Below are 19,892 nucleotides of genomic sequence, written 5' to 3' on the forward strand. Positions count from 1 at the left end.
GCCAACTTGCAAATATCTGGTAGAATTTTCCAGAAAGAGCAGAAAATGAAAAGACCTTGATAATGTGGGATTTGGAAGTAACAGTAAAAAGTTTTCATATTGATAAGAGTACAATGGAGGGAAGTATTCAGCAAGGGAGTGAGGTCATTTCTCATCTAAAAAAAATCTTCACAGCAACATCCAGACTGATGTTTAATCCCATTCTTGGGTACCACAACCTAGCCAAGCTGACAAATTAACCACATGTAGTGTGGGATCATATACTAATTTTGTGAGTTACTCTACTTTAAAAATTAAAGCCCAGCTATATTGTAGAATTCTCAAGTAATTCTCAGACAATATTACTGGCCTGCACATAATGATTTAACATTATAAAATAAACAGCCTGGACCTAGTCAGTAGTGATTCAAGTTGCTGTAGATGCCTTTGAGAGTCACAGAGAGGGCAGTATTGCTGCACGCCCACCTGCTTCCCTGAGACCAGCTTCAGACCTCTGGCCAGGGAGCCTGGAATGTTTAGGAAGGAGATGAACTCCTAGGGCTTTATACCCAAAGACCACACTAGAATCAGGGTCTTCATGTAGAGTGTGTGTGCAGAGTGGGCTGACCTGGGAGCGGAGGGATAAATGTCATATGCAGAATTGAATAGTGCTGAGAAATGGCCCAGAGATGACACAGCCATGCTTTAAATTTATTTGGGCTATCCTGTGCACGAGTGATCTGTTTTGTTTTATGGGGCCCAGAAGACAGAAGGCATGAAGATCATGAAGGCGGGAGGTGACTCCAGCTAACACGTATGACCCTGGGGTCCCAGCAGCAGACCGTGCCTTCCACACTCCCGCAGGAACACCTAGGGGGTGTGATGGTGGAGATGAGGCCAAATAGCCCTTGAGATCCCTTCCCCATTATGCGATTCTAGGAGACAATGTTGTGGATAAGGAATAAGGACCAGACATGCGAAACCTTTCTAAGGGAAAAAGATAGAGCCAGATCCCACAGATATTGGAGAGTTGGAAGGAAAAGACAGACAATCTGGGCATGCTGAGTTTCATAAAAATGTCATCCAAGTGGTACGGGCCTCTGTAATGCGGCATTGGAGGGACTCCAGGGGCAGATTGGAAGATGGGTTTCATAGTCACTTCATAGAGAAGGCTATGCTAGAGGCTGGGTCAGTTCCTCCAGGGGTTGTTAGAGGGTGACAAGGGAGAGCAGAGAGCTATGGGGTCCCATTGTCCCTGAGTCCCAATTTTAACATCACCTCACCTACATCCCAGTAAAGAGAACTATATCAGATCTTACCAGAAGATGTGCTAAAGGAGATGCTGCCTTGGCACAGTTCAGGAGAGGGAGAAAGAGAGAGGAACGGAGGGAGCGAGGAAAGAAGAAAGGGAGGGAGGGAAAGAGGCAGGAAGGGAGGTCTCCTTATCCTTCCTTTGACTTATTCATATATATTTAGTTATCCAAAAATATAATGAAAATTTTCATAGAAATGAAAATATCTATAAAAGTAAGTTCTTACTGCTTACTGCTCACTTCTATTTTCTTCTATTCTGACTTTCCTGGGGCTTGAACCTGGAGGCCGGGCAGGCAGTGCTGGGCAGTGACCTCAATGCAGCATCACAGGTTTTGTTTGTGGAGTAGAAACAGAGCCTTGGGGTTCCTGGGCTGGATGGTTGTGTGCCCTTCTTCTGGGCCCTGGGAACTCTGAGAATAGTTACTTCTTTCCAGGACTGTTATTTATTGCATCTTTGGGGCAGGTTTATAAATGTGTTATTTGCTTGAACATTGTTATTTATTTTACAAAATTTCAGGCATATCTTGTGTGTCAGCACCATAAAACTATAAAAAATGTTTTAAATAAACGATGCTTGGCAGGAGGGGCCAAGATGGCCAAATAGAAACAGCTCTGTTCTGCAGCTCCCAGCAAGACCAATGCAGAAGGCAGGTGATTTCTGCATTTCCAACTGAGGTACTCAGTTCATCTCACTGGCACTGGTTAGGCGGTGGGTACAACCCACAGACAGTGAGCAGAAGCAGAGTGGGACCTTGCTTCACCTGAAAGTGCACGGAGCCGGAGGACCTCCCTCCCCTAGCCAAGGGAAGCGGTGAGGGACTGTGCTACTTGCCCAGGGTACTATGCTTTTCCCATGGATTTTTGCAATCCTTAGATCAGGAGTTTCCCTCATGAGCCTACACCACCAGGGACCTGGGTTTCAAGGACAAAACTGGGCAGCTGTTTGGGCAGGCACCAAACTGCAGGAGGTTTTTCATAATCCAGCAGCACCTGGAACTCCAGTGAGACAGGATAACTGTCCACTCCCCTGGAAAAGTGGCTGAAGCCAGGAAGTCAAGTGGTCTCACTCAGCGGGTCCCACTTCCACAGAGCCCAGCAAGCTAAGAACCACTGGCTTGAAATTCTCACTGCCAGCACAGCAGTCTGGAGTTGACCTGGGATGGCTGAGCTTGGTAGGGGGAGGGGTGATGACCATTACTGTGGCTTTAGAGGCAGTTTTCCCCTGACAGTGCTAAGGAGGCTGGGAGGTTTGGACTGGGCAGAATTCATCAAAGCATGGCAAAGTAGCTGTGGCCAGACTGCTTCTCTAGATTCCTCCTCACTGGGCAGGGCATCTCTTCAGGAAATCCAGCAGCTCCTCAGGGGCTTACAGATAAAACTCTCATCTCCCTGGGACAGAGCACCTGAGGTGAGGGGCAGCGTGGTCTCAGGTTCTGCAGACTTAATCTTTCCTGCCTGCTGGCTCTGGAGAGTCTAGGTAATCTGGATGAGAGAGATTCCTTCAGCACAGCATGCCAGCTCCTCTAAGGGACAGTCAGACTGCTTCCTTGGGTGGGTCCCTGACCCCATGCCTCCTGATTGGGTGAAACCTCCCAAAAGGGGTCTCCAGACACCTCATATAGGAGAGTTCCAGCTGGCATCATGTCGGTGCCCTGCTGAGATGAAGCTTCCAGAGGAAGGGGCAAGGAGCAACCTTTGCTGTTCTGCAGCCTCCACTGGTGATACCCAGGCAAACAGGGTCTACTGTGGACCTCCAGCAAACTGTAGCCGAACTGTAGAAGAGGGGCCTGACTGTTAGAAGACAAAATAACAAACAGAAAGCAACAACGTCAACATCAACAAGAAAGACCCCCACACAAAAGCCCCATCCAAAGGTCATCAGCCTCAAATATCAAAGGCAGATAAATCCATGAAGATGAGGAAAAACCAATGCAAAAACGCTGAAAATTCCAAAAGCCAGAATGCCTCTTCTCCTCCAAATGATTGCAACTCCTCTCCAGCAAGGACACAAAACTGGATGGAGAACGAGATTGACAAATTGACAGAAGTAGGCTTCAGAAGGTGGGTAATCAAAGACTCCTCCTAGCTAAAGGAGCATATTCTAACCTAATGCAAGGAAGCTAAGAACCTTGATAAAGGGTTACAGAAAGTGCTAACTAGAATAACCAGTTTAGAGAGGAACATAAATGACCTGATGGGGCTGAAAAACACAGTATAAGAACTTCCTGAAGCATACACAAGTATCAATAGCCAAGTTGATCTAGTGTAAGAAAGGATATAAGAGATTGAAGACCACCTTGCTGACATAAGACATGCAGACAAGATTAGAGAAAAAAAGTAAAAAGGAATGAACAAGCCACCAGGAAATATGGGTCTATGTGAAAAGAACAAACCTATGATTGATTGGTGTACCTGAAAGTGATGGGGAGAATGGAACCAAGTTGGAAAACACACTTCTGGATATTATCGAGAAGAACTTCCCCAACCTAGCAACACAGGCTGACATTCAAATTCAAATTCAACATTCAAATTCGGAACACCACTAAGATACTCCACAAGAAGATCAACCCCAAAACACATAATCATCAGATTCTCCAAGGTTGAAATGAAAGAAAAAATGTTAAGGACAGCCAGAGAGAAAGGTAAGGCCACCTACAAAGAGAAGCCCATCAGACTATCTCTGCAGATCTTTCTGCAGAAACCCTACAAGTGGATCTCTCTGCAGAAACCCTATGAGCCAGAAGAGAGCGGGGGCCAATATTCAACATTCTTAAAGAAAAGAATTTTCAACCCAGAATTTCATATCCAGCCAAACTAAGCTTCATAAGCAAAGAAGGAATAAAATGCTTTACAGATAAGCAAATGCTAAGGAATTTTGTCACCACCAGGCCTGCCTTACAAGAGCTCCTGAAGGAAGCACTAAATATGGAAAGAAAAAACTCACACTGGCCACTGCAAAAACACATCAAAATATAAAGACCAGTGACACTATGAAGAAACTGCATCAACTAGTGTGCAAAATAACCAGTAGCATCATGATGACAGGATCAAATTCACACATAACGATATTAACCTTAAAAGTAAATGGGCTAAATGCCCCAATTAAAAGACACAGACTGGCACATTGGATAAAGAGTCAAGACCCATCAGTGTGCTGTATTCAGGAGACCCATCTCATGTGCAAAGACACACATAAGCTCAAAATAAAGGGATGAAGGAATATTTACCAAGCAAATGGAAAGCAAAAAAAAAAAAAGCAGGGCTTGCAATTCTACTCTCCGACAAAACAGACTTTAAACCAACAAAGATCAAAAAAAGACAAAGAAGGGCATTACATAATGGTAAAGAGATCAATGCAACAAGAAGAGCTAACTATGCTAAATATATATGCACCCAATGCAGGAGCACCCAGATTCATAAAACAAGTTCTTAGAGACCTACAAAGAGGCAGACTCCCACACAATAATAATGGGAGACTTTAACACCCCACTGTCAATATTAGACAGATCAATGAGACAGAAAATTAATAAGGATATTCAATACTTGAACTCAGCTCAGGCTCAAGTGGACCTAATAGATATCTGCAGAACTCTCCACCTCAAATAAATGGAATATACATTCTTCTCAGTGCCACATGGCACTTACTCTGAAATCGGCCACATAGTTGGAAGTAAAACACTCCTCAGCAAATGCAAAAGAGCTGAAATCATAATAAACAGTCTCTCCAATGACATTGCAATTAAATTAGAACTCAAGATAAAGAAACTCACTCAAAACCGCACAACTACATGGAAATTAAACAAACTGCTCCTGAATGACTCCTGGGTAAATAACAAAATCAAGGCAGAAATCAAGAAGTTCTTTGAAACCAATGAGAACAAAGAGACAATGTACAAGCATCTTGGGGACACAGCTAAAGCAGTTTGAAGAGAGAAATTTATAGCACTAAATGCCTACATCAGAAAGCTGGAAAAATCTCAAATAGACACCCTAACATCACAATGAAAAGAACTAGAGGAGGAAGAGCAAACAAATTCAAAAGCTAGCAGAAGACAAGAAATAACTAAGGTCAGAGCAGAACTGAAAGAGACAGAGACATGAAAGTTCCTTCAAAATATTAATGAAACCAGGAGCTGGTTTTTTGAAAAAATTAACAAAATACATAGACCACTAGCTAGAATAATAAAGAAGAAAAAAGAGAAGAATCAAATAGACACAATAAAAAATGATAAAAGGGATATCACCACTCATCCCACAGAAATACAAACTACCATCAGAGAATACTATAAACACCTCTACACAAATAAAATAGAAAATCTAGAAGAAATGGATAAATTCCTGGACACATACACCCTCCCAAGACTAAACCAGGAAGAAATCGAATCCCTGAATAGACCAATAGCAAGTTCTAAAATTGAGGCAATAATTAATAGCCTACCAACCAATAAAAACCCAGAAGCAGATGGATTCACAGCCAAATTCTACCAGAGGTACAAAGAGGAGCTGGTATAATTCCTTATGAAACTATTTCAAACAATTGAAAAGGGTGGACTCCTCCCTAACTTATTTTATGAAGCCAGCATCATCCTGATACCAAAACCTGGCAGAGAAACCACTGAAAGGAAAACTTTAGGTCAGTATCCCTGCTGAACTTCAATATGAAAATCCTCAATAAAATACTGGCAAACCAAATCCAGTAGGACATCAAATAGCTTATCCACCACAATCAAGTCAGCTTCATCCCTGGGATTCAAAGCTGATTCAAAATACACAAATTAATAAATTTAACCCATCATATAAAGAGAACCAATGACAAAAACCACATGATTATCTCAATAGATACAGAAAAGGCCTTCAGTAGAAGTCAACATCCCTTCATGCAAAAAACTCTTAATAAACTAGGTATTGATGGAATATATCTGAAAATAATAAGAGCTATGTATGACAAATCTATAGCCAATATCACACTGAATGGGCAAATGCTGGAAGCATTCCCTTTGAAAACCAGCACAAGACAAGGATGCCCTCTCTCACCACTTCTATTTAACATAGTATTGGAAGTCTTGGCCAGGGCAATCAGGCAAAAGAAAGAAATAAAGGTATTCAAATAGGAAGAAAGAAAGTCAAAATGTCTCTGTTTGCAGATGACAGGATTCTATATTTAGAAAACCCCATTGTCTCAGCCCCAAAATTCCTTAAGCTGATAAGCAACTTCAGCAAAGTCTCAGGATACAAAATTAATGTGCAAAAATCACAAGCATTCCCACAGACAAGCAGAGAGCCAAATCATGAATGAACTCCTATTCACAATTGCTACAAAGACAATAAAATACCTAGAAATACAGCTTACAAGGGATATGAAGGACCTCTTCAAGGAGAACTACAAACCACTGTTCAAGGAAATAAGAGAGGACACAAACAAATGGAAAAACATTTCATGCTCATGGATAGGAAGAATCAATATCATGAAAATGGTCATACTGCCCAAAGTAATTTACAGATTCAGTGCTATTCCCATCAAACTACCATTGACATTCTTCACAAAATTAGAAGAAACTACTTTAAATTTCATATGGAACCAAAAAAGAGCCCGTATAGCCAAGACAATCCTAAGCAAAAAGAACAAAGCTGGAGGCATCACACTACCTGACTTCAAATAATTCTACAAGGCTGTAGTAACCAAAACAGCATGGTACTGGTACGAAAACAGATATATAGACCAATGGAATGGAAGAGAGACCTCAGATACGACAGCACACATCTACAACAATCTTATCTTTGACAAACCTGACAAAAGCAAGCAATGGGGAAAGGATTCCCTATTTAATAAATGGTGCTGGGAAAACTGGCTAGCCATATGTAGAAAGCTGAAACTGGATCCCTTCCTTACACCTTATACAAAAATTAATTCAAGATGGATTAAAGACTTAAATGTCAGACCATAAAAACCCTAGAACCATAAAAACCCTAAAAGAAAACCTAGGCAATACCATTCAGGACATAGGCATGGACAAAGACTTCATGAATAAAACACCAAAGGCAATTGCAACAGAAGCCAAAATTGACAAATGGGATCTAATTAAACTAAAGAGCTTCTGCACAGCAAAAGAAACTACCATCAGAGTGAACAGGCAACCTACAGAATGGGAGAAAATGTTTGCAATCTACCCATCTGACAAAGGTCTAATATCCAGAATCTGCAAGGAACTTAAACAAATGTACAAGAAAAAAACAACTCCATCAAAAAGTGGGCAAAATATATGAAAAGATAATTCTCAAAAGAAGACATTTATGTGGCTAAAAAACATATGAAAAAAGCTCATCATCACTGATCATTAGAGAAATGCAAATCAAAACCACAATGAGATACCATTTCACGTTAGTCAGAGTGACAATTATTAAAAAGTCAGGAAAAAATAGATGCTGGCGAGGCTGTGGAGAAACTGGAACACTTACAATGTTGGTGGGAATATAAATTAGTTCAAACATTGTGGAAGACAGTGTGGTGATTCCTCAAGGATCTAGAACCAGAAATATCATTTGACCCAGCAATCCCATTACTGGGTATACACCCAAAGGAATATAAATTAGTCTACTGTAAAGACACAGGTGCACCTATGTTTATTACAGCACTATTTACAATAGCAATGACATGGAATCAACCCAAATGCTCATCAATAATAGACTGGATAAAGAAAATCTGGTACATATATACCATGCAATACTATGCAGTCTTAAAAAGAATGAGAACATGTCCTTTTCCAGGACATGAATGAAGCTGGAAGCCATCATCCTCAGCACACTAACACAGGAGCAGATAACCAAACACTGCTTCTCACTCATAAATGGGAGTTGAACAATGAGAACGCATGGACACATGTAGGGGAACAACACACACAGGGGCCTGTCAAGGGGTGTGGCGCAAGGGGAGGGAGAGCATTGGGACAATATCTAATGCATGCGGGGCTTAAAATCTAGAGGACGGGTTGACAGATGCAGCAAACCACCATGGCACATGTATACCTATGTAACAAGCCTGCACATTCTGCACATGTATCTCTGAACTTAGAGTAAAATTTAAAAAAGTGCTTATGGTTCCATCCTAGGACTCTGATTCATAGAAAGATACATATTAAAGGAGAATTCATAAACTTCTAAGATCCTTCTAATATTTACATTTTTGTAGAGGTCGAAAATGAGGCCAACAGACTGGAAATGTTCACCATTACATGAATGTAGCATGGCCAGGTCACTACTCAGTTCTGTGTTTTCTGGCATTAGAAGTGCTGCTTATTATTCATATAATGATCATGGCATATTATTCTCACAGTATAGTAAGGGCCCTGATCCACAGGGGTGCGAAACGTCAAAGGCAAGGGCCTGGAGCTCACGGTGAGTGCCGAAGGATGGTGAACAGCCTGGGACAGTGTGGCTTTTACTCCATGCCAGCCTGTCCTTGCTTCTTCCTTTTACACTCAATCAAAGGTGGCCTCCCACAAACAGACGTCATTCCTGTTAGGAGTCAGGTGATATTGTGATGAGATTAGATGGTGTTTTAACTGAACAGAAATGCTCAAACTCTGTCCCATAACACAGCTACGCCTGTCTGGAAAATTCTAGAGGGTAATACACACTCAAGGATGTACCTTCAGGAAGTATGTTGGCTCACAGTCTCCTGTGCAGGATTGCCTGGACAAGGGAGGCAGAGCGTCTTCCTCCTCCATGGAGCCCAAAGACCCTGGAGAACCACGAGAAATGGAAGAAAGCCCTGAGAAAGCCATAAGAAGGCAGAAGGTACCTGAGACACTGGATAATGACATGTGGGCTGGCAAAGAGTTAGGGCACCTGCAGGAAAGGAGGGAAAAAGGGTGGGGCAGAGGGAAGGATGAAGCAAAGGAGGTAAGGGCAATTCCAGGCACTGCAGAGACTGCCAAAAGCACGTGGTACATGCGGCGTGAAGCCTAAGCTGGCACAAATCAGAGATGACCCATTGATATTAGGTTTTTGCTTTTTTTTTTTTTTGAGACGGAGTCTCCACCCAGGCTGGAGGTGCAGTGGCACGATCTCGGATCGCTGCAAGCTCCGCCTCCCGGGTTCATGCCATTCTCCTGTCTCAGCCTTCCGAGTACCTGGGACTACAGGCGCCCCTCACCACGCCCGGCTAATTTTTTGTATTTTTTAGTAGAGACGGGGTTTCACCATGTTAGCTAAGATGGTCTACGATCTCCTGACCTCGTGTTCCGCCCGCCTCAGCCTCCCAAAGTGCTGGGATTACAGGCGTGAGCCACCGCCCCCGGCCTGATATTAGGTTCTTTAAAAGGACCATGAGGAAGAGGCAAAATTGGAGAATCTCAGGAAGAAGCAATTGAGCACTAATTGAAGACAGGTTCACCTGTCTGCACAAATTTGGGTCAGAAGTTCATCTCCCAAAATTCTTTTAAAACATTGACATGACTTGCTTGTGAAAAGCAAAGAGGAACATCTTGATGTGACCTCTTCCTTCCAGAGGTGGCCCTGGGAAAGCACATTTATTAGCCGCCTCCTCTTTAACTTGTCCCAGTTGTCCCACATCTGTCCCGTATGCCTTGCTTACTGGAAGTTCTCACCTGCTTAGATGGCTCTTACATACACACACACACACACACACACACACACACACACACACACAGGCCTCTCTGGAAAGGGAAGTGGGGGAATTGGTGCCAGATGTGCACACGCACCACAGGACGGATGTGTTGGGATACTAGCTTGTCTCTGCACACCTCGTAACGAGCGGCTCTTTCCTTCGGGGCTGGCCATCTGTGACTCGGTGACAGTGGACTGGTTCTGCCTTGTCAGCCTTACCTTCATCAGACCAAGTCATACACTCAATTACCTGGCTGGGTTTTCTCCTCTGTGCATTAAACAGGGATGCCCTCAGACTGTACCCTAGAAGGAAGGGCTGGACATTAGAAATGTGGGCAGATGGGAAGTGACTTGCTCCTTTTATTCTCAGAAATTGGCAACAAATTTGTTTTGGCCTTCTCATCCCTGTGTATTTGAATTTGGAAATTTAAAGCTCTCTTTGGAAAAAAAATTGCCAGGGAGCAGGTGGAAGTGGAGTTGCATAACTGGATGGAGGCAGCCCCTATTAAGTAGACTGACTATCTTTATCATTACTTTGCTATCTTTATCATTATTATATGGACAATCATTTATTCTTATTTTTTAAGATTAATAAATGTGGTGTCATTTTCCTTCTAAAAATATTTTTGTTATACTGGAAAATTGACTACAACCTAAGTTTCTAGCAATGGAAGGTTAGGAATCCATGTAAGCACTTTTGTCGCTTTCATGCATTTGCTTGTTTCTGTTCCTTCTCCTTAGGTGAGGTCTAACATACATTCATTTCAATGAGCAAAGGGAAATGATCCTAAAGGTGCAGCTCAATAAATTTATATATGAATATATATATAGATAGATATCTCCACTTCCCAGACCTCTTAGAACATTTATCCTCAAACTTTTCATTGTGCGTTCCCCAGACCATATACTCCTTCCTTCAGAGATAACACCTATTCTAACTTCAATCACCATTGATTAGTTTTAACTGCTGTTAACCATCATATAAATAAAATTATAGAAGATGTACATTGCTGTGCCTAGTTCCATTTGCTCAATATGGTGCCTGTGAGATTTATTCACATATTGCATGTAGCAGTGATATGTTCTGAGTCATTTCCAAATTTAGACTACTTTATGTATTTAAAGCTGCTGCAAACATTCTTATGCAAGTCCTCTGATTGATATATGCAATAATTTCCCTTGGACAGTTTAATTTTAACCTATCTGTCCTCATATTTAAAAAATGTCTCTTTTAATGGGCATACACTTGTTTTGTTTTTTTTTAATCCAGTCTGAAAATTTCAGCCTTTTAATTGAAGTGCGTAGATCATTTACATTTAACATCATCACTGATATAATTGGGTGTAGGGTTTTCATTTTGGTATTTGCTTTCTAATTATTGTATCCATACTTTTTTCTTTGACTCTACTTTCCAGACTTCTATTGGATGAATCAAGTTTTTTCACATTTTATTTCATCTCCTTTACAAGATTTCTAGTTTTATACTTGTTGCATTGTTCTTTTAGTGATTATCATGAATATTTTAATACACATCCTTGAAATATTGTAATCTACCTTAAATTGGTACTTTTATTGTGTTGAAAATAACACACAACTTTATAACTGTTATCTATATATATTTCCTCCACTCTTTGTGCTATTGTTGTCATGTATTTTACTTCACAAATGTGATGGACCCCACAGGACACTGTTATTGTCATTATTTTAGTTAATATTCTTTTGTGTTTTCCCCCATTTTACTATTTCTGGCAATCTTTATCCTTTTTAGCACTTCCATCTGAGACCATTTTCCTCCAGACTGAAACATTTTCTTTAATATTTCACTTATTTCATGGTAACAAATTCTGCCAGGTTTTGTTCACATGGAAATATCTTTATTTACCTTTCATTTGTGGAGCTTGTTTTCACTGAGTATACATGTCTTATGTAGTAGTCACCTCCCCGCATACACACCCTGCATTCTTTTAAAGATGGTTTTCCCCTGTCTTGTGACAAATGCATTCACTTGAAAATATTAAGATTTGCCAATCTTAATATTGGCCCTTTGCAAGTAATAAATGTAACCTTTCTCCTGGCTGCTTTAAATTTTTTGTTTCACCCTGTATCTGTGGTTATCCGAAGCTTGACTATTTTTTCGCCCTGTATCTGGGAAAGCTTGATTTACCTAGTTGTCGGCTTTCTTTTTTCCTTTTCCTTTTTGAAACTGCTTACGCTTTGTCTTAAATGTCTTAAATCTATAGTCTGATATCTTACACCAGATTTTGAAAATTTTAATTCATGTCTTGTTTTTGCCTGTTCTCTCTCTCCACGCCTTCTGAACTCAAATTAAATACATATTAGGTCGCCTGAAAGCTTTCCTAATGTCTCTTATATTCTGTTCTCTATTTTCAATCTTTTTTCTTCTTTCTATTTCAGTGTGGATGTTTTCTATTTATGTGTTTTTTAGTTCATTATTTCTGTCTTCTGCTCTGCCCAGCCTGCTCTTACATGGACTCAATGAATTCTTAAGTTTAGATATTATGTCTTGAATTTTTATAATAATTTGATTATCTTATATATTGCAATGTTCTTTTAGACTTCTCATCTTTCATCCATTTTGTTCAATTTTCTTTTCTTTGTATATTTATAATAGCTATTTCATTGTTCTTGATTTTTATTATGATTATCAGTCATATTTTTCTCCTATTCATCTGTCCCCTTTTAAAAAAATGTATGCCAGAAGTTATATATAAAATAATTTTGGAGAATGAAATTGATCATTTTCCTCAGAATGTTCTTTTTTTTCTCAGTTAGACAGACAATATGAATGAATGATCACTTCACTCTAATCACAAATTGTGCTGTGTCAGGGCAAGACTGCAATTTTAGTGAGAATAGGTCAATCTCTATTTTCTTTTTAGTTAATCTAATTGAGATATATTTTACATATCATATAATTCATCAATTTCAAGTGTACATTTTAATAATATAGGGATTTATTGATACACTTTTAATTTTTGTCTATTGATCTATATTTCTGTCCTTATGCCAGTATCACACTGTCTTGATAACTGTATCAGTAAGTTTGCAAATCAAGAAGTGATAGTACTTCAACCTCATTCTCTTTCAAAATTATTTCGGGTGTTCTAGGTTTTCGCATTGTTATATACATTTCAAGATCTAATTGTAAGTTTCTGCCAAAGCCTGCTGGAATTTTGATATGAATTTCCTGTAGATCAATTTGTGAAGAATTGCCATCTTAACAATATTGACTCTTCCTGTCTATAAACATGGAATATTTTTCTATTTATTTAGTTCTTCTATAATCTTCATTAAAAATATGTTGCAATTTTTAAATGTACAAATATAATATAATATTCTTTTGGTAAGCAGATTTTTAAGTATTTTATTCTTTTTTATTTTATTGTGTAACAAATTGTATTCTTTTGTTTTTGAATTTTGACTGCACTTATTTAGTGAACCCAGACATAAGCCAAAGAAATAATGCAAGTCAACATTACAAGTTGTATTCTTAATTTTATATTTACTTATGTATTGGAGGAATACAGCTAATTTTTGTAAATTGATACTGTATCTTTCAACCATGCTTTCCTTGTAAAAGTACAGTTCTACATGTTTCTGTATGTGTATGTGTGTATTTGTGAATTTCTTAGGATTTTTCTACATACATACATCATCTTGTATGTAGAAGAACATTATTACTTCTTCCTTTCCAATACAAATGCCTTCTGTTTCTTTTCCCTGCATAATTCCCTTGTATAGAATCTCCAGTACATTGTTGAATAGAAGGGGTGAGAGTTGCCATCCTGTCTTTGTTCCTGGTATCAGAGCGAAAGCTTTCAGTCTTTCACCATTAAGTATAATGTTCTCTTTAGGTTTTGCACAGATGCCCTTTATCAGGTTGAGAAAGTTTTCTTCTTTTCCAAGTTTGTTGAGGGTTTTGGTCATAAATCAGTGTTGCATAATGTTAAATGTGTTTTCTGTGACTATTGAGATAATCAGGTGTGGTTTTTCCTTCCATTCTATTAATACAGTTTATAACATTACTTAATTTTTGGATGTTCAATCAATCTTGCCATTTCGGATACATCCTTCATGGCCATGGTGTGTAATGGTCTTTTGTATGTTCTCAATTTGGCTTGCTAATATTTTTCAAGAAGTTTTGTGCTGTTTTCATGAGGGATTTGGTATGCAACATTCTTTTCTTGTGATATCTTTGTCCACCTTTTGTAACAGGATAATAATAGTCTCATAAAATAAGTTGGGAAGTGTTCCTGCCTCCTCTACTTTGTAGAGGAACTTGTGTGTTGAGTAAAACATTATTTCTTCTTTAAATACGTGTTTGATTTGAAGCCCTCTGGATACTCACCTATCCCTCTCCCAGGACTGTTGTTATCGCTTATCTGTTTAATGACTTGGCTGTTTCAGTAAAGTCTATCTTCCTCACAGTGTGAAACCTGTGATGTTTCTCAGAGAGTAAAGTCTGGGGATACACACAGACACTGTGGGATAATAGATTTTAGTAGGGCTCCTGTTGGCTCCTGTGTGCTAAGTTGTCTGCCTCTGTTAGTATCACACTCAGCAGTTAGCCTTCACTAATTGCAGGCTAATTTCTCTATTGTTCTCAACAATGTCTGGGGTATAAATCGCTTCATAGTCTGATTTAATTATTTTGGGCCCCTTTACAGGGGTACTTTTTGAGGTTTCTTTTGACTCCTGGGGGCCTTCTCTTGTCTGCCTGTTTCCCAGTTTTCTCTGATGAACTATTTGGTGTATGGCTTAGCTTGCTGCTCTATGGAGCCATCACCCCCTACTCAATTGCCTTAGCTTCCCCACATTCAGTTCCAAAATAATTTCATTTCCTTTGAAGAAAGCTTCAGAGATCTCTGTTCTTATGGTCTGCCTTCCCCTGGAAAACCATCTCTGAATCAATGCCCTGGAGCTGGGAACAAGCACAGTGTCACCCTTCTCTCTGAATGACACCCTGCTTCAGAGGCAGGGCACTGGGTAGTGGTCTCTGGTCTTCTCAGTTTTGCCTTTCCCAATGTGCAAGTGTTGCCTTTGAGCCTGCTGGGTGAGCGTAGTATGGGACTCCAGTGTTCTTGATCTCCTCGGCCTGGGATAGGGCCTCTATCTTGTGAGTGCAGTCTTGGTGGAGGAAGGGAGCTATCGCCCTCTCAGTCACACTCACATGGAATTTATTCTCTACAACACAAAGGGGGGTGGGGTAATAAAAAATGCTGGCAACTTGTTCTTTCCAGGGAGATACAGTAGCCTACTGTAGCCTTTGATTGGAAGCTGGGGTAAAGAGAGCCCCATCTTCTTGGCCACAGCTTCCCATAGAGAACTGAGCTAAGGGGAAGGAGTGAGTGTTGGCTCAAATGTCACAGACTCTCACTGTTCTAGCTGAGATTTAGTAGATCTGCTTCAATAAGTGTTTCTTCATTTGCTGTATGCTCTAAGAACAATTTCAAAAGACTTTAGATGGTTGCTTTTTAAAAAGCTCTCAACAGTTGTAACTGTTTCACTGGAAGGCATGTTTACAGAGCTTCTCACACCACCATTCTGGAAGAGAGATAATACCTCGGAAAATATCTAACTAGAACAGCAGAGCTTTGAATAAGTTCTTGGTATAAATAATACATACATTTTTAGAGAGTATTAAAAAATTGAAGAGTAAACTTTTCCGAAGTATCTTCCTGTATGTCCTCTCCTTTAATCATCACTGCCCTGAAATAGGTATGGCTAATAGTATTTTTCACCTTTTTGCAAATAAGAAGACAATGACAGAAATAGGCATGAAGAAATAACTCAATGTAGAGGTAGATTATAACTCAGTCCTTTGAGATCTCACCTTCCCAGTCGTTCCTCAGTGAATACCATACACCCACATCACAAAACAGCACCCTACATTCTAAGGCAGGCTAACGGAGCCAGGACATGGATTCTTGGACACACATTACAGACACGTATCCTCTATGTCTATTCTGAGTCCTAAGCATGTAATAAGACTGTATAGAGAAATAATTACTGATGTTACAGTTCTCATTACTGGGTTCAAAGGAGGCAACAGAGAAAAGGAATAGGAAATTATCTTGGATTATGGGTTCAAAAGGTCAGAAAAGAAACAATGCATTTGACATTTTAAAAAGTGATATAATTCTGGGAATAATGAAAGGTTTCTATTATTATTCCTCTAGGAAAACTTGATACTTGGTATGATAAGAATCTTCAAGGGTAGATGGGAAAGGTACAATCTCACCATGGTCGGTTCATTTTCATTGTGTAATTTTATTTACCTGCTCAGAAATCCTCCCTCAACACTTCCACAGAAGCTCAATTAAGATGATCTGGAAGTGAACTTAGTTTCCTGATGCCAAAACTCAATGAGTTGACAGCATGCATAGTTAGAGATGGCTCCCACAGTGCAGGTGCCATCAAGGGAGACAAGTTCAGGAATTTCTTCTCCCTTTTGCCAAAGATGAGACTTTATGTGGGGCTTACATGAAATTGGATACAGAATATGTGCTACATTGGAATAAGGAATTTCTACACTGTTGTCAGAAATAATGGCAAAAGCAAGAGCAGAGAGCTCCTGCAGCTATAGTTTGATCATTGAGCTTTGAGGACATGGATGACCATATTCCAGGCCCATCACCAGGCAGACTGACCTAGAGTTTTTTGTGAAGATGTACAGGCTAGAGCTGGCTCAAGAGCAGGACCAATCATATGTGGAAGGGTCTGGATATTGCTAGAGAGCACACAGTCACAGCCTGTCCATTCTAGAGCTCTTCCTTGGCCTTCTAAGGAAGACTTCATGGCTGCTCACTTAACCCTTAGGAACTAAAGCTAGGCAGAATGGAGGGGGAGGGTGGTAAAAGTTATACTGGAGGAGATTCTTCAACAGGGATAAAAAATAATGTAAACTGGGAGGCAGGGAGTTGGGATTGATTCAAGAATCATTTAGGCTGGATTTAAGAGAGTCAATTTTTAGAGGGCTTGAATTTGAAGATACAGTTGCCTTCTAAGGGGATGATTTTGAGACTAGCAAAGATGAGAAGATTCTAAGTAGATTTTATTATGAGTCTTTGTAAAAAACAGTAGGATTGCTCCAATTATTTTTAAAAAATATTTTGGATTGTTGTTCTTTGACTTGACATGAAGCCTTATCTTGGCAATAGGGACTCAAAATTATAGCTGGGTTATCTGTGGTTTTGGTATATGTGGCTACGTATTATTCTTCTTTGAGAAAAATTAGGCAAATAAAATCCTTGTCAATGGTGACACATAATATTGAGAAAAAAATATAATAAACACTAAGTAATTAACCAAGGAATTTTTTAAATGCAAATGATTTGTGATGAAATGACATATCTGAAAACTGACTTGCACTTGAGAAGGCACTGTCAAATTTATTGTCATGTTATGTCTTCCTAGAAAGTTGGTGAGAATGCAGCAGATAATATGGTAAGAGTGCTGAGAACAAGGCAGGCATTGTATTAGAGCTTCAAAAATCATGTTGGTTTCTCAAATTCTATGTCTAAGCAAAAAATAAAATCTTGACATGGCAGTTAATTATCATGTGGTGGGATGTAATATCAGATAGTATTAAATTTTAGTGAAAATCTCAAGTACAGCAGAATTAAACAATACTACAAACTAATTCCCTTAATTTAAAAGTGAGGTTTTCACCATATGCACAGACCCTCATACAAATAAAGTTTATGATTTCAAACTACCTTCTCAAGAGATGACATCAGCAAAATGGCAGAGTAGGCATTGCTGAGCCTTCATGTCCCCATGGGAACATTAAAAACAAGCAGAAGTGGGATGGGCGCAGAACAGATTTAAGCTGGCAGAAGAAATAACAAAGATAGGACAGTCAAAATGATTAAATCTGAGAAGAGAAAATAAGAAAGAATGAAGAAAAATGAACTGAGCATAAGTGAACTGTGCACCATCAAGGGAAACAACACATGCATTATTAGTGTTCTAGGAGAGAAAGGGGTCAAAAAGGTTGAATTATTTTATGGCTGAAAACATCCCAAATTTGATGAAATACATGAATTTACAAATTCAAGACACTCAATGAATGCCAAGTAAGATAAACTCAAAGTTATCCACAGCGAGACACATTATAATCAAATAGTCAAAAAAACGAAAACAAAAAGAATTTTGAAAGCCGCAAAAGGGAAGTGACTCATACATATCAATGACCGTACAGGGCTCATTGATAAGATTAACAGATCATTTTTTATCAGAAACTATACAGTCCAGAGGCACTGGGATGACACATTTAAAGAGCTAAAATAAAATCACCCTGATAATCAAGAATTTTATATCTGACAAAATTATCCTTCAGAAATGAGGGAGAATTTAGGAGGTTCCAAGATAAACAAAAGGTGAGAGTGTCTGTTACCACTAGACCTGTCCTACAAGAAATGCTAATGAGATTTCTGCAGCTTGAATTGAAAGGACACTAGATAATTAATCAAAGCTGTATGAAGAAATAAAGATTTGGTGTGTGTGGCTGGGGAATTCATGTGGAGGTCAGAGTGGAAGCAGGTGTGAGAGGGCCCGCAGAAGGAAACATGGCTGCCAAAGTGTTTGAGTACATTGGCAAGTTTGGCCTGACCTTAGCTGTTGCAGGAGGCCTGGTGAACTCTGCCTTATATAATGTGGATGCTGGACACAGAGCTGTCATCTCTGACCGATTCCATGGCGTACAGGACATTGTGGTAGAAGAGACTCATCCCATGGGTACAGAAACCAATTATTTTTGACTGCCCTTCTCGACCACGTAATGTGCCATTCATCACTAGTAACAAAGCTTTACAGAATGTCAGCATCACATTGCGCATCCTCTTCCCGCCCTTCACTAGCCAGCTTCCTCGCATCTTCACCAGCATCACAGAGGACCATGATGAGCGTGTGCTGCCGTCCATCCCTACCGAGATCCTCAAGTCAGTGGTGGCTGCTTTGATGCTGGAGAACTATTCACCCATAGAGAGCTAGTCTCCAGGTAGGTGAGCGGCGACCCTACGGAGCGAGCAGCCAGCCACCTTTGGGCTCATCCTGGACGACGTGTCCTTGACAGGAGCGACCTTCGGAAAGGAGTTCACAGAAGCGGTGAAAGCCAAACAGGTGGCTCAGCAGGAAGCAGAGAGGGCCAGATTTGTGCCGGAAAAGGCTGAGCGGCAGAAAAAGGGGCCATCGTCTCTGCCAAGGGCGACTCCAAAGTAGCCGAGATGATGGCCAACTCACTGGCCACTGCGGGGGACGGCCTGATGAGCTGCGCGAACTGGAAGCTGCAGAGGGCATCACGTGCAAGCTCTCGCTCTCGGAATATCACCTACCTCTGGCAGGGCAATCCCGGCTCCTCCAGCCGCCCCAGTGAGGGCCGCCACCCCCGACCCTGCCTACACCTGCGCGGGCCAACTGTGCCACAGCCTCGAGGGTTAACACCGCCTTCCTTCTGCCCGCAACCCAGAAATCACTGTGAAATGTCACGATTGGCTTAAAGTGAAGGAAGTCAAAGTAAAATCACTTCAGATCTCTAAAAAATCAATATATAAATGAAGATATCCAGTAAAGGTAACTTAACGGGTAAATATAAATGCTAGTATTATTATTTTTTTGACTGATAATTCCACTTTGTGTTTATTACATGATTTAAATACAAATGTGTAAAATATGAATCTATGTAATGGCTACACAGTGTATAAAGTTGTAATTTGTGGCAACGATAACATAAAAGGAGAAGACGGAGATGTACATGAACAGAGTTTTTGTATGAAATTAAAGTTAAGTTGGTATCAATTCAAAGTATATTGTTACAAATTAAGGATGTTAAATGTAATCCCCATAGTAACAAAAAATAAAATAGCTCAAGAATATACACAAAAGTAAAGGAGAGGAAAACCAAATTGGTTTACTAAAATTGAAAAATTAAAAATATAACTAACCCTAAAATG

The 19,892-nt window shown here is 40.0% G+C and overlaps 1 pseudogene; it reads left to right on the top strand.

Moving 5' to 3' along the window:
• The first annotated feature begins 18,454 nt into the window (after positions 1 to 18,454).
• Positions 18,455 to 19,315, top strand: LOC129006415 (prohibitin 1-like; annotated as a pseudogene).
• The last annotated feature ends 577 nt before the right edge of the window (positions 19,316 to 19,892 follow it).

This window comes from Pongo pygmaeus, chromosome 8 (genome assembly GCF_028885625.2).
Source record: "Pongo pygmaeus isolate AG05252 chromosome 8, NHGRI_mPonPyg2-v2.0_pri, whole genome shotgun sequence".
NCBI lineage: Eukaryota > Metazoa > Chordata > Mammalia > Primates > Hominidae > Pongo > Pongo pygmaeus.